Source organism: Condylura cristata, unplaced genomic scaffold (assembly GCF_000260355.1).
Source record: "Condylura cristata isolate star-nosed mole 26May11 unplaced genomic scaffold, ConCri1.0 scaffold00029, whole genome shotgun sequence".
Taxonomy (NCBI): Eukaryota; Metazoa; Chordata; class Mammalia; order Eulipotyphla; family Talpidae; genus Condylura; species Condylura cristata.
The window spans coordinates 14249779-14263141 of record NW_004567130.1 but is presented as its reverse complement, the minus strand read 5'-3'; positions in this window follow the sequence as shown (position 1 = coordinate 14263141).

Genomic DNA, 13363 nt, shown 5'->3' with positions numbered 1-13363 from the left:
CGCGGGGCCGGCCTGAGCCTGCAGCCGCCGCAGGACGGTACCCGCAGCCGGCCGGGGGCCGCAGCACCCGAGGAGCGTCGCAAGCGGGACGGACAGTCAAGCTGCAGATTTCTCGGCCCCTTGGCGTCCTGGGGCGTTTCATTTGTTTTCCTGTGCCCAGGATGGACGCCGGCGCCGCCATCGCTGTCTTCCTCTGCCCTTTAGAGGCTAGCCTAGAGCGGAAGAAAGATGATCCCTTAGACCTCCCAGCCAAAAATGCCCGAGCTGTTGGAGACTCAAGTCCTCTGTTTAACTGACAGACCACACAGAGCGGCAGAGGTCAGCGGAAGTTGTTTTTCCGGCGCTTTTTGTTCCTCCACCCCATTGAGTCTGATTCCCAGACAGCTACCTTCCCTGGGCTGGAAAGCCCTGTTTTTGTTTTTTTGTTTTTTTTTACCCCGACACACCCCTATCCTTGGGGAAATCACAGTTCTGATCGTCATAGAAAAACTGATACTTCCATCAACCCTACCAGTAACGTCATTTGTAAAAAAAATGCAATTAGTGTATTAAAATATTAGTAGCACACTTTAGAGTAGATAGACGGGTGTTTGCACTTTCCAGCTTTTCCCTGTGCTTGTAAATGCTCATCTTAAAATGCCGGGGGAGAAAGCAAAAATCACTATTAAGAAAATCAGTGGTTCTGTTGTCCCAAGGCTCCGTACTGAAATACTGCTTTGTGATGAAATCGCTAAACCAGTAAGTATTGCTTAATGAACTCAGCCATAAAGTCGCACAGTTCTGCCTATTTCCCGCCTGCGTGGGATGTTTTAAACTCCTCAGTCAGCTTCTGCCAGTCTTCTTCCTTCCCCTCTCCCTTTACTATTGTTTTTCTTTCTTTAACTTGTGGTGGAGGTAAATTTATCCTAGACAGACTTTTCGTTTGTTCCTAGCACCTTGTTACCATTCAATTTGTATTTGTTAAGCAAATGAAAATCCCATAGGCCCTCACATCCATACCTGAGATAAGTGAAGTCAGTCACTGGCCTAAAACGAAAAAGAAAGTCACATAAAAAATGATAAGTGTAGGATTAGAATGCAACAAAAAGCTGGCCATTTTTCAGCTGAGAGTCTGGAAGTTTCTGTGACCTGGTGGGTGCCTCCTAAAGGGAATTCCACCAAGAAGTCCTCTAGATATATATATTTGCTTAGTCAAACACATGGTTTTATGACCAGTTCCCCACCTCTAAAGATCAGCCTTCTTAGGAATGTTTAACAACGCTGATAATAGCTGGGGCCTTTTCTAAGTTTAGAAACTCCATCCTCTCCACCACCTTTGGACCCAATTACTTTATAGGTGAGAAATGTATGTTCTAGGCAACTGGCTCACAAAGTTGGTTGGTGGGAAAGCCAGGACTGGGACCACGGCTGTCTGACTCCAAGTCCTGCCAATCAACGTTCCAAATCAGTCTCTGTCCAATGGCTGCCATTGTCTCGGTGCTTTGGTGTCACTGGCCCAGCACACAAGGGCATTCCCCTGAGCAGGAGTAGAAGGAAACATCTCAGCCACTCAGCTGGGACAGAGCTGGCTCAAGAAACGCCCACTCTGTCTGATCTGGGCACAGGATGTGGAGGACCAGGACAAGAACTGCTAGGAAGTGTCCTGTGCTTTTGTCCAGTCACATTTTAGGCCAATTTGTGGACAATAGAAAACGCTCTGCTTAGATCAGTCGCCAGTGAGTTGGGAGTTCACCATGGGTTCTTATCAAGTGTGGTTTCCAGAGTCCTGCTTTCACTATTTGTACCTAATAGTATCTGCCCAGTGGGACTGCTGTGAAGATAAAGTGAGCTGACTTTTATGCAGAGACCCAACCACAGTCTTTAAGGCATTGCTTTAGAGGCTATTTGAGATATACTCTGAAAGAGCCTGCCAGGCATCTTAATTCCAGTCTTTTATTAAACAAGGGGTTCAAACACCTCTCTGCTTAGGGTGTCACACATGGCTAGTTGTGTCTGGCTTTTTCACCTCCCATGAATTGAAAGATGCATTAGTATATTTGGTCCTCACTATAACCCTGAGAGGGAGGCACCTTTATTCCCAATTTACAGGTGGCTCTGAGAGGTCAAGTTACATAGCAACTAAGGGGTTGGTGGTGTCCTGATGAAGCTGGGGAAGCCAGAGCTTAAGCTAAGTCATGATCACTCCTGGAGGAAAAGAAAGGGGTTCTTGCCATGGCTTTTACAGCCAGGGTCTTTGAAATCCTCAAGGAACCAATTATTTTCTGCCCCACTGCTCCTCCAGACATGTACCTCCCTAGAGGTAATGCTCAAAGGTTTCTTAGCAACAACCAGCTTCTCCCTTCCACATAGAGTTATTCTCCTGGGGGCTTCAGAAAGGGCAGACCAGCTCTGGGAGAGGCAGCCCCTCGGTCCAGCACTGCATGCCACACTTGAGGGGCACCAAGAAGTGGATGACAAAACTCCACCTGTACCCCCTTGATGAGCCTGGGACCAAAAGGTTAGCAACTTAAGGAGCAGGGACAACAAAATCAACCTGGTCTGTTCTCTGGAGAAGAAAGTCTGCTGCATTTTACAATAACACCATCTTCTCTCACCGCTCCACTGTCTTCTGCAAAGAAGAAAAGAATTGGGGTGTGGGTGCCTGAAATCAGACCAAGTACCAAAAAGAAGGTAGCAGGATGAGATGGGAAAATGGAAACTAGAGAGTTGTCAAATGAGTCTCTATTTTTGACCAGAGCCTCTCCTGTCTGGACCCAAGAGCAGGAGAATGGAATTTGATGTCTCTGAAAGGCCAAGAAGTGGGAAGCCACATCCCTCACCACAAGGCAAAATGCCAGGTGCAGCCATAGCAGGAAAAGGAGCATACATGTCCCTGAGACATGGGCAGCCAGGGGCTACAGAGCGGAGGATGGTTCACCTGTCCCAGCAGAGGAGGGCAGCCCAGCAGTGTGTTTAACCACAGATCCTCTGGCTGGCCTGTGTGTCATGGGGTACAGGGGGAATGGCGTGTGATTTAGTGTTCTCCTGTTTCCATGGTATAAATATTTACAGCCAATTTCCAGTTCTCCCTGTGAAGTTACTGGACAATACACATCATCACCTCTTCCAAGCCAGACTGCTAGAGCTGGGGCAATCCCCCCTTACTCCAGTGAGGCAGTTCCAAGGTGGGAAACTTCACAGGGTTGCCCAGGAAGGGGCCTGCTGGGAGCCAAACACAGGACTCAGGTAGAAGAGTCTTTTTGATCATTTCTCTCTTCTTTGATTTCATACTCATTAAATGCATGCATAGACCAAGATAACTGTTATTTTCCTAGCTTCACCTTTGGATATATGCATTGTATCTTAAATGCCTGAGAAAACTGGGGTGAAACATTTCCTGAAGTTGACATACCTATTTTTTAAAAAAGATTTATTTATGCAGACAGAACTGGGGTACAGGCCAGAGGTACAGGGGCAGTGAGAGGATTCCCCAGAGACAGAGTGGGGAGCAGGACAGGCAGCAGTGTATTTCTTCCAGCTGACATGCCTGTTTTTAAGACCAGATTCACTTCCCCTGATTATGAACATAAGATTCTTCCTAGAATAATGAAAATATAGAAAATAAAATATAATCATAGCCCATCTAAAAAGAATCATGGGCATCACTAGAAAGTTCTAGTCTTTTATACTGAGTTCCAGTAAGAGTGATTATTAAAAACAAATCTGTGGGTTCTCCATGGTGGTGCAACAGGTTAAAACACAGCAGTATAAAGCTACCTGCAGCCACTGCAGCATGGGCACAAGTTAGATCCCCGGCCAGGGAGCTGACCCACATGGCACGGTAGATCTCTCCTGACCACCCGCTGCTCCCCTCAGCAATGTGTTTCAGTCATTCTGCCTGTTCTGCTCCCCACTCTGTCTCTGGTGATTACTCTCAACCCCCACCCCTGTACCTCTGGCCTGTATCAGCTCTTGTGTGCCTAAGTAAATAAATATTAAATTTTTTGTGTGTGTGATGGTATTTTACACAGTTTTGATTCCTGATTTTCCCTGTACATAATGATATTTTGGACAACCAAGTAGTTTTGTTTTTTTAAACTAGAAAAATAATAAAATACTAATGGTTAAAAAAAATCCAAATGAACTTTGCAGATAGTGTGCTAAATGAAATAAGTCAACTATTTGACTTATTTCAAATATTTGAAATAAAACAAAAGAAAACATGTTCTGTATGATTCCACTCATTTGAAGTACCCAGTGCAGGAAAATTCCTAGGATAGATACTAAATGGTGGTTGCTGGGGGCTGCGGGTAGAGAGAAATGGAAACTGTTTCATGTGTGCGCTATCTGAGTTTTGCAAGATGAAAAGAATTCTGGAGGTGATGGTGGTGATGGCTGTACATCTGAATGCACTTTATACCACTGAACTGTGCACTTGAAAGATTAAGATACAAAGTTCCGTGTTCTATGTACTTGACCATAATTTATAAATGTACTAAATGCAGAAGAAAATGGGAGTTTAGAAAACAAGATAAATAGATGCCACAGAGAACAAAGGTACTTCATTGTGCTTGTGAAGAAAAAGTAAATCAAACAAAAAATCCAAGTATTTTTGAGTGAAATTTCCGTGTATTGAAAGTGAGCCTTCTGCCCAGGTCTCAGTCCTCCTCCCAAGGAGAGACAACCAGTCTCATCTACTTCTGGAGAGCTCATTACTTTTGTTTGTTTTTAACTCCGAGATTTATTGTCATATTCTTTGAAGTAATAGCATTTAGAGACCCTGGTGCTGGCTATCTAATATCCAGCTATTGGAATTGTATACAATTTGCATTTTTAAAATTGCCTGACTTGGGCCTCCCTGGTGGTCTAAGGGTTAGGTGCTACCCCCTCCAAGGCCCACCTCAAAGGCCTGAGTTCGACCTCTGGCCAGGGAGCTGACTGCATAGCACAGCAGACCTCTCCTGTCTTCCCCGCTGCTCCCCTCAGCAGTGTATATCAGTAGATATACCTGTTCTGCTCCCCACTCTGTCTCTAGTGAATCCTCTTTAAGCTAGCATCGCACCTCTGCCCTGTGCCCCAGTTCTTCTATGCAAGAACAAATAAAAATAAAAAAATAATAATAAAGTTGATATAATAATAGAAGAGCTACATATTATGATTACCCAGATATATGATGTTAAATAAGAATATTTCAATCACTTATTTATGTGTATTTTATAGACCATGAATCCAGTCATTTAGAATTTAATGATTTTAAGAGTCACAGTGTTGTCCAATCAGCACCATAATCAGTTTTAGATGTTTGTGACTCCAAAAAAAACATCTTTACCCTTTTGCTATCATCACACCTAGCTCCCCCGCCCCCAGCCCCCACCCCAGTAACCACTGATACACTTTCTGTCTCTATGAGTGTGTCTACTTGGAATAGTTCATGTAAATGGAATCAAGCCATTGATGTTGTGTCAGGCAGCTTTTTCTCAGTGCTTTGTTCTCAAGGGTCATGTTGGAATCTGTATCAGTACTTCCTTTCTTTTCATGGCTGAATTATATTCCACTGTATGGAGAAACCACATTTTAAATTATCTCCATATCCGTTGATGGGCATTCAATGAACTGTTTAAGCGTTCAATGAACTAGGTGATGCAGAGAACTGGGGACCCTACTTCCTACTTTCCTCTGCTTTAGCATCAATCCATACAGGTCATTTGAAAGGAAATTGTTCTCGCACAGAGATACTTTTAAAAAGCCTGCCTCTCTTGACTTTATTGATTCTCAGTATGGTAAGGCATTTGAGTAGGATTTTCAGTCAAGCCATATTTTATGCTCATTGGTTTCCTTTTCCCAAATTATTTCAAACTCATGTAGCTGTGGAACCAGGAATTCCCACCGTCTTGGGTCCTGGCATCTGGTCACTGTTTGCTTTTACTTGGGTTCTTTCTCTTACCCTTGCAAAAGGCTCCATCCCATGTTTCAAACACAACTATATTCAACTAAATTCCACTCTAAGATTTTTGCATTCCCTGTTCAGGAGATCTTAATCTTGCTAAATTGGTGGAGACATGGTGACTACTTGCATCCTGACTTTTCCAGTAGATGGCTGACTTTCTGTAAGTTCCCTCAGAATATTATTTACCCTGGCCAGACACGCTTTGAACAGAAAATCTCCCTCCATTCTTTGATATACATTTTTAAAATGAGGAAGCTGAGGCCCAGAGAGGTGAAATAACTTTCTAAATAAAGGCACAGCCCCAATCCCATGTTTATAAAATGAGTCACTGTTGGCGCTCACATTTACTTAGAGTAGTAAAAACTTGGACTGGGGGAAGGGTAAATTAAGAATCTGTGATAAAAGCTATGTACTCTCTTCCCAGGAAAAGGCACTATTTGCTACATCTTAAAAGCAATTTCCAGTTAGTGAAAAAAAAAAAAAATAGTCCTACAGGTCTCAACTGGACTTGTAAACTAGATTGATTGCACCCAGTGGGGGAAAAATGTTCATTTATAATCTTGTATCACCAGGTGGCGCTCTCAGCCCTTACTGAAATCTGGGTCCCCTTGCCAAGGTCTTCTAAGAGATAAAAATTGGCCCAATCTTCATGGAACTCAAAGAATTTCAAAGATTTCTGGCTCAAACAATAACCCTCATCCTCCAGGGGCGAGGAGAGGCCCAGAATTGCTAAGCGGCTTGCTCAAGGTCACAGATCATAGACAAAGCCGAGACTTACCCAACTTATCCAAGTTCTGATATTTCTGAAATGTAGTGCATAGTTCCCTATCTCACTAAACAAAGCACAGTGGACACAATACAATATTTTCTCATGGTGCTTCAAGGAGTGAGCTTTTGAATATGTGAACACTGTTCTTTGTTACGTGTGGGAACTAGAGGGTTTTACCCCTTGCCACCCCCCTCCTCGCCACCCCCCACACAAAATGGCCCCAGATGCCTGTTTCTTTGTTAATCCCTCCTATGGGTAAAGCACTGAGCACAGGTTTGGCCCTCCTACCTGAAAGCTTGCTTGTGCTTCATGTGCCCTAGGAAGTTGTCTTTCCCTCTCTGAGCCTTCTTTCCATGGGGTTACTGAGTGGATTTCATGAGACACATGCCAGTAAAATGCCCAGCAGGCAATTGATGCTCAATATTGGTAACTAACAATATATTGCAAATTACTACTTAATTTAATGCTTTATATATGTTATTCCTCATAACCCAGATCAGTAAACTTAATGAAATTCTGTAAAAACAAGAATGCATAGACACTGAATGAGAAAGTGTCTAGTTTCTTCATGGGCGTTGTCATTTATTTTGTGGTTTGGCAGGCCTGGCTCTTTGCTGGTCTGAAGGGGAAAGGTGGCCAGTAGGGGCTTTTACAACATAGAACATTTGTGGTAACAGAGTGGAGATGGAAGATCTGACTCCTGGAAAAGTAAGTTGCTTTCACATGCAACAGCTTTAAATCTCTTTTTTTCAACATGTATTTCTGACCACACAAAATAGCAGTGACATTATGTTTTTCTAATATGAGATGTTTAAAAGGCAAAACCCCAAGAAATGTGAAATTTCACTTTTCAGCATACACTTATTCATTGCCAAAGTTCTTTTAGAGACTTACATGCTTTAGTCACTCACACACTAGCTATACACCCAGAAGTAGGATTATTGGATCATATGGGAGTTTTACTAATTTCAATTATTTGAGAAACTGCCATATTGTTTTACCTAGTTATTGCACCACTGTACAATCCCACCAACAGTGGAATAAGGGTTCCATTTCTTTCTACATCTTTGCTAACACTTGATTACTGGGGTTAGCCAGCCTATTGCGTATGAAGTGACACCTCCTTTAGGTGATTTGTGGTGTTGAACATCTACTCACAAGCTTGGTTTTCTTTAGTTCTTTGAAGATATTGCATACAACTGATTTTAAGTCTTTGTCTAGTAAGTCCAATATCTGGATGTCCTCAGAGTATTTATATCGACTAGTTGTTTTTGTGTATTTCCTGTGTATGGGTCTTACTTTCTTCTTTATATATCTCATAGTTTTTTTTTGTTGAAAACTGGACATTTTAGTAATTTGTGACAACTTTAGAAATCAGATTCTCAACACTCCTGGGGATGGTTATTTTTGCTATTTGCTGTAGAGGTAGCTGTTTGGGATGTCTCTAAACTAATTATGTAAAATCTAATCTTTATCATGAGGCCACTAAAAGTCTCTGTAGTAAGCTAAGGATTATACAGGAATTTCCTTAAACTCCCAGAACCAGTCTATTTTCCAATCTCTGCTGAAATGTTCTTTGCAGGTTGAGACACTTTAAAAACTCTGATTTTAAAGAGACTTTCACTCCACAGTTTTCGTTGATGTCACACAGTTTCTTGCTGAACTTAGTTTGGAGACCTTTCCATGGCATTTAAACACTGCTTTTGCCTTTTAAAGGCTTTCCAGTATTCTGTAGCATGGATCATCATAATCCAGGTAATCCCCTACTTGACATTTAAGGTGTTTCTTCTTTTTTTCTATTCCAACTGGCAAAGCAGTAAATACCCCATCTTTATGGACCTCATGAGATTTCCTGGAAGACATTCTGAAAGAGATACTACTGGGTTAACAAAACAAAACATGGATGTTTGAAATTTTGATTGGATAAACTGCCAATTTCACCTTAGGAAAAAAATCTATACTATTATGAATTCCTCCCCACAGTGTGTGAGTTAAACATCCTCCCAACCAACCCCCCTCAGTCCCTGCTAATGCTATATAATTCATTTTTAAGTATTTCATACTTAAAGCCTACTTTCCACCCTTTAGCTATGGACGTTCTCCCAAGGGACTATTTTTACCTTTATAAAGCTGAACTGCTCCTCTTTCTTCATGTGTAGTGGCCACAACTTCCCAGCCTTCCAATTTTGTATTATTTGGTATTTATCTCTGTGCACCCTTAAATCATGTACTTATGTTGCTTAATTCTCCTGTTTTCAGGATAATATTTATGCCCTCAGCCATGCATGCTATTAGTTATCATGCCTGAAGCTTTGTTTCTTCAGCTGGATCTTTGTCTTTTCCAACTCTAGAGCACAGCTCAGTCATTATCGCTCTCATTTTCCCTTATGACATTCATAGTGGGCCTTGTTCTATCTCTATGTCTCTCAACTTCTCTTTTATGTATTTCCTTGATTTTATGATCTTGGTGACTCATCCTGTAACTTCATCAGCTCTCTCTTCCAGTTCACCAATTCTGGCTTTTTCCAGTTCGTTAATTCTAGCTTGCTACATACTGGTTGAGTTTTTATTTCAAAAAACATTTATTATTGGTATATTTCACTGCTGTTTCCTGTTCATTGAAGTTCTCTGAATTACGGTTTCTATTCTATTTCTTAAATATACTTTTAAAAAAGATTTTAAAAAAATTATTTATACCTACAGAACTGGGGTGTAGGCCAGCGGTGCAGGGGCAGTGAGAGGATTCACCAGAGACAGAGTGGGGAGCAGAACATGCAGATTGATGAAGTACACTGCTGAGGGGAGCAGCAGGCGGGTCAAGAGAGGTCTGCTGCTCCATGTGGGTCACCTCCCTGGGGGTAGATCGAACTCATGCTGCTGCTTCTGCTGCTGCAGCTAGCTTCCTAGTGCTGTGCTTTAACCCTTTGTGCCACCAGGGAGAGTCCTAAATATACTTTTTGACTAATCTTCCTCACATTATTCCATTAGTTTCATGGATTAGTTCTATGGATCATTCCCAGGTTTTTTGTTTTTTTTTTTTAAGATTTATTTATGCTTACAGAACTGGGGTACAGGCCAGAGGTGCAGTGGGTGAAAGGATTAACCAGGGACAGAGAAGGGAGCAGAACAGGCAGATAGACTGAAATACATTGCTGAGGGGAGCAGCAGGTGGATCAGGAGAGGTCTGCCATGCCGTGTGGGTCAGCTCCCTGGCCGGATCAAATTCATGTTGCAGTGGCTTCAGAGAGCTTCATAGTGTGGTGCTTTAACCTATTGCGCCACCAGGGAGAGCCCATCCACAAGTTTTCAATTAAGGTGCAGTCTTCTCACTCTCTTGACTGTGGAGGATTCTTTTCTTGTTTCTTACAGAAAGCCCATAGGGAGCTCCTGGATCTTTAGGTCATGGAAGTGCCCCTTGAGAATTGTCTTGCATTTCCTCTTGCCAAATGTGCCAAGGTTTCATTAGGCCAGAACTTTTTTTTTTTTCTGTTAATTATCAGCTTGGAGTTCCTACATTATGTGACTAGAGTTCACTGGGACTCTATTTCCTTATTTGGTAAATGTTCAGGTTCTGAGTTTTTATTTTATTCTATTTTAAAAATATTTTTAATTTTTTACATCATTCTTCATTTTGTGCATTTTTTCATCTCAGTTGTAATCCCCATGGGGTTCTAAGTTTTTATAAAAGACATTTTGTCCACCCAGAGCTCGAGGTAAAGACATGATTCCTTCTTCAACCCTTTCTTAGGCCTTGGGCAGAACTTTCCTAGTCCTCTTCTCTTGGGGGTGGCAACCCTCCCAGTGAACTGACTATATGGTGAAGTCTCCTGTCTAGCATTCTGCGTTGCCAGACTCAGCTGCTCCAAGCCACTAGGACCCGTGTTCAGGTTGATATCCATCCTGACCATTGTCACTACAACTCGTGAGATTAACTACACTGGCATTGCATGTTCTTATTTATGGGACTTGGCCATATCCCTTTCCTTTCTGAGCTTGGCTTTGTATTTATTTATTTATTTTCTTTAAAATTTTTCCTTGTATTTCTGTGTTTTTGAAGCAGGAGGATGTCCATATTAGCTCAGGGGTCCATGTGACTGATCTGATTCTAAACTGGATTTTTTAAAATATCTGAGATATGTCTGAGTTTTTAAATGTGGGAGACTTTTCTTTGCCTGTGTGTAATAATTGTTTCTTATGTTTACTTTATTCTTTCTGCTGACTTTTGGATATTTACTACTGGACGCACAATACTGACATAGGTAACCTGTGGAAATTCTATATTCACTTAGAAAAGAAAAATTAATGTTTACTTAAAAATAAATGTACTACACTTTAAGTCATTTTGGGGATTATACCTACTTTTGGTTCCCATGAGACTCCCCCCACCATTGACTACAATTTGACATCTTAATTCACTGTAAAAGGAAGTAAGAGACCATATTTCACTAAAGTATCTTTCTTTCCTCTAGCTCAACTCCTCCCCCACCATAAAAAAGTTAAAATAAATCTCCAAATCATCAACATTCTTGTGTCGAAAACAACCAGTATCCCTCAGTGGATTCAGCTGATGGCAAAAGAGATTAACATGAAAGAAATATTTATATACATGTTCTTTTTTTTATTACATTACTGTTGCTCTTTTAGGCCTTTGGCCCAACTGTAGGGAAAGGGTTTGGCACTCTTTTGTTACTAGTCACTTTCCTTAAACTTCTGGATAAATATTAATTAATTGCAGCAGAGACTTACTAGTTCAAACAATTGAGGAAGTCATAGCAAGTTCTTAGTTAATACAGTTTCTTAATATCTGAAGCATGCAGAAAGCTCTGTTAAGCTCATACTTCTTTATAAGAGGTACAGTCTACGTGTATAAGGTGACCAATATGTGTAATTGGTGTTCTGTTCTCTCATGCAAGGTGCTTATAAACTGGTTAAGGTACTCTTGAGCTGGTTGACAGGATGTCTGTAAGGGTGTGTACATTACTCATTTGCTATTTGTAGAGAACAGGTTTTTTTTAATATAATAGTTTATTTTTACATCATTTTATACATTTTTTTCATCTCAATTGTAATCTCCGTGGGTTTTCCATCACCAAGTCACCCATGTGCCATCACCATAGTCCTGTGCACTTCCTTCCTCTCTCCCCCCCTCCAGTTTGATCCCATTCCCCACTCCACCCCCACAAAATGTCTTGCAGAGGACAGATTTTCCTTTTGCTTTTTCTGTCTGTTTTTCATCTTTTGGGTGTCAGTACAAATATTTTCCTTCAGAAAGCTACTCCTCCCCAACCCTGAGGAGACCTGCCCAGAACAGGGTTACAGGGGTGGATGAGGTCCCGGACATGATCTGAATATGAGTCCATCAGGCTGTTTCCTGAAAGCCAATCTGTTTTGCTGGAGGTGTTGGGAAAGCGAAGTCTCCTTTCTGCCAGGGTTGCCAACCTGAATGAACACAGGCCTGAGGCTGCTGGTTGCTCTTAATGGTTATCTACTGCTGTCTGAGAAATCACTACAGACTTGGACACTTAAAACAACCTATATATATTAATCACAGTTTCTGCAGATCAGGGGTTTGGCTGCAACCAAGCTGGGTGCTCTGCTGTAGGGCCCTCTCAGAGATGGCAATCAAGGTGTCAACCAAGGCTGGGGTTTTATTGTCTGCTACGTGGTGGAGCTGGGTGAGACCATTGAATGAATAGGTGTCTCACTGGCGATTAAAGCAGCATGACAAAAATGAGAGCATGAACCCTTTCATCACTTACTGTGATGGCATAAGAGGCTGAAACCTCCCTGTTACATTTTTACCCTGGCAAGGGTGTGCCAGTGGAAGAAAGAGAGTCCTGAATAGGCTCCAGCAGTGTTACAGATCCTGAGGTATGAGTGAACGAAGGATGAAAAGGACAAGGGAGGAAAATTAAGAGTGGAAAAGTACTGGAGTCCTGAGTCAGAAAGGAAAGATTGTCTTGAACGTTCCCCTCTTCCATGCATACAGAGGTGTGGAACTGCTGACTGAGAAGGACTTCTGCCCAAGGCCTCCATAGAAACCCAGGAACAAAGGCACAAATATGCAGAAGAACATGACTGGTCTGAGAGTCCTGATCGTTGACAGCAACTCACGGCAGTGATTGGGATGCACTGGGCTAGCTCCGGGTCTGGTGGAGAGGATGTCTTCCCCCACCTCCCTTGCCAGACAGAGACTCTGTAATCACCTATGGGCAGGCCTGAGAAGTCCCATGTTGGTTTTTAACTAATAGTCCAACACTTCACTCACCAAAGGCTTGCTTGAGGACAGGGAGTGGGTGGTGGTCTACTTAAACCTCACTAGTGGGGCAGGATATCAGAGATGGGGGCCTCAGAGCCTCAGTGGCTGTGAGCTCCTTGCCAGCTGAGCATGCCACATGCCCCATGCCACATGGCAGCTGACTTCTCAAAGCCTGCAAATTGAGCCTGAGCAGAGAGCGTGTGCAGGCAAGATGCAAGTCACAATCTTATGTAACCTAATCGCAGATGGGAGAGCCCATAAACATTACCCTGTTTTCTTGACTAGAAGCGGATTACTCAAGGGGAAGGGATTACACCAAGCCTTGAATACTAGGAGGTGGGGATCAATGGGCCTGCTTAGAAGTCTCCGACCATACGGGCTATCTGGCAACATTCAGGGAGAGTCTACC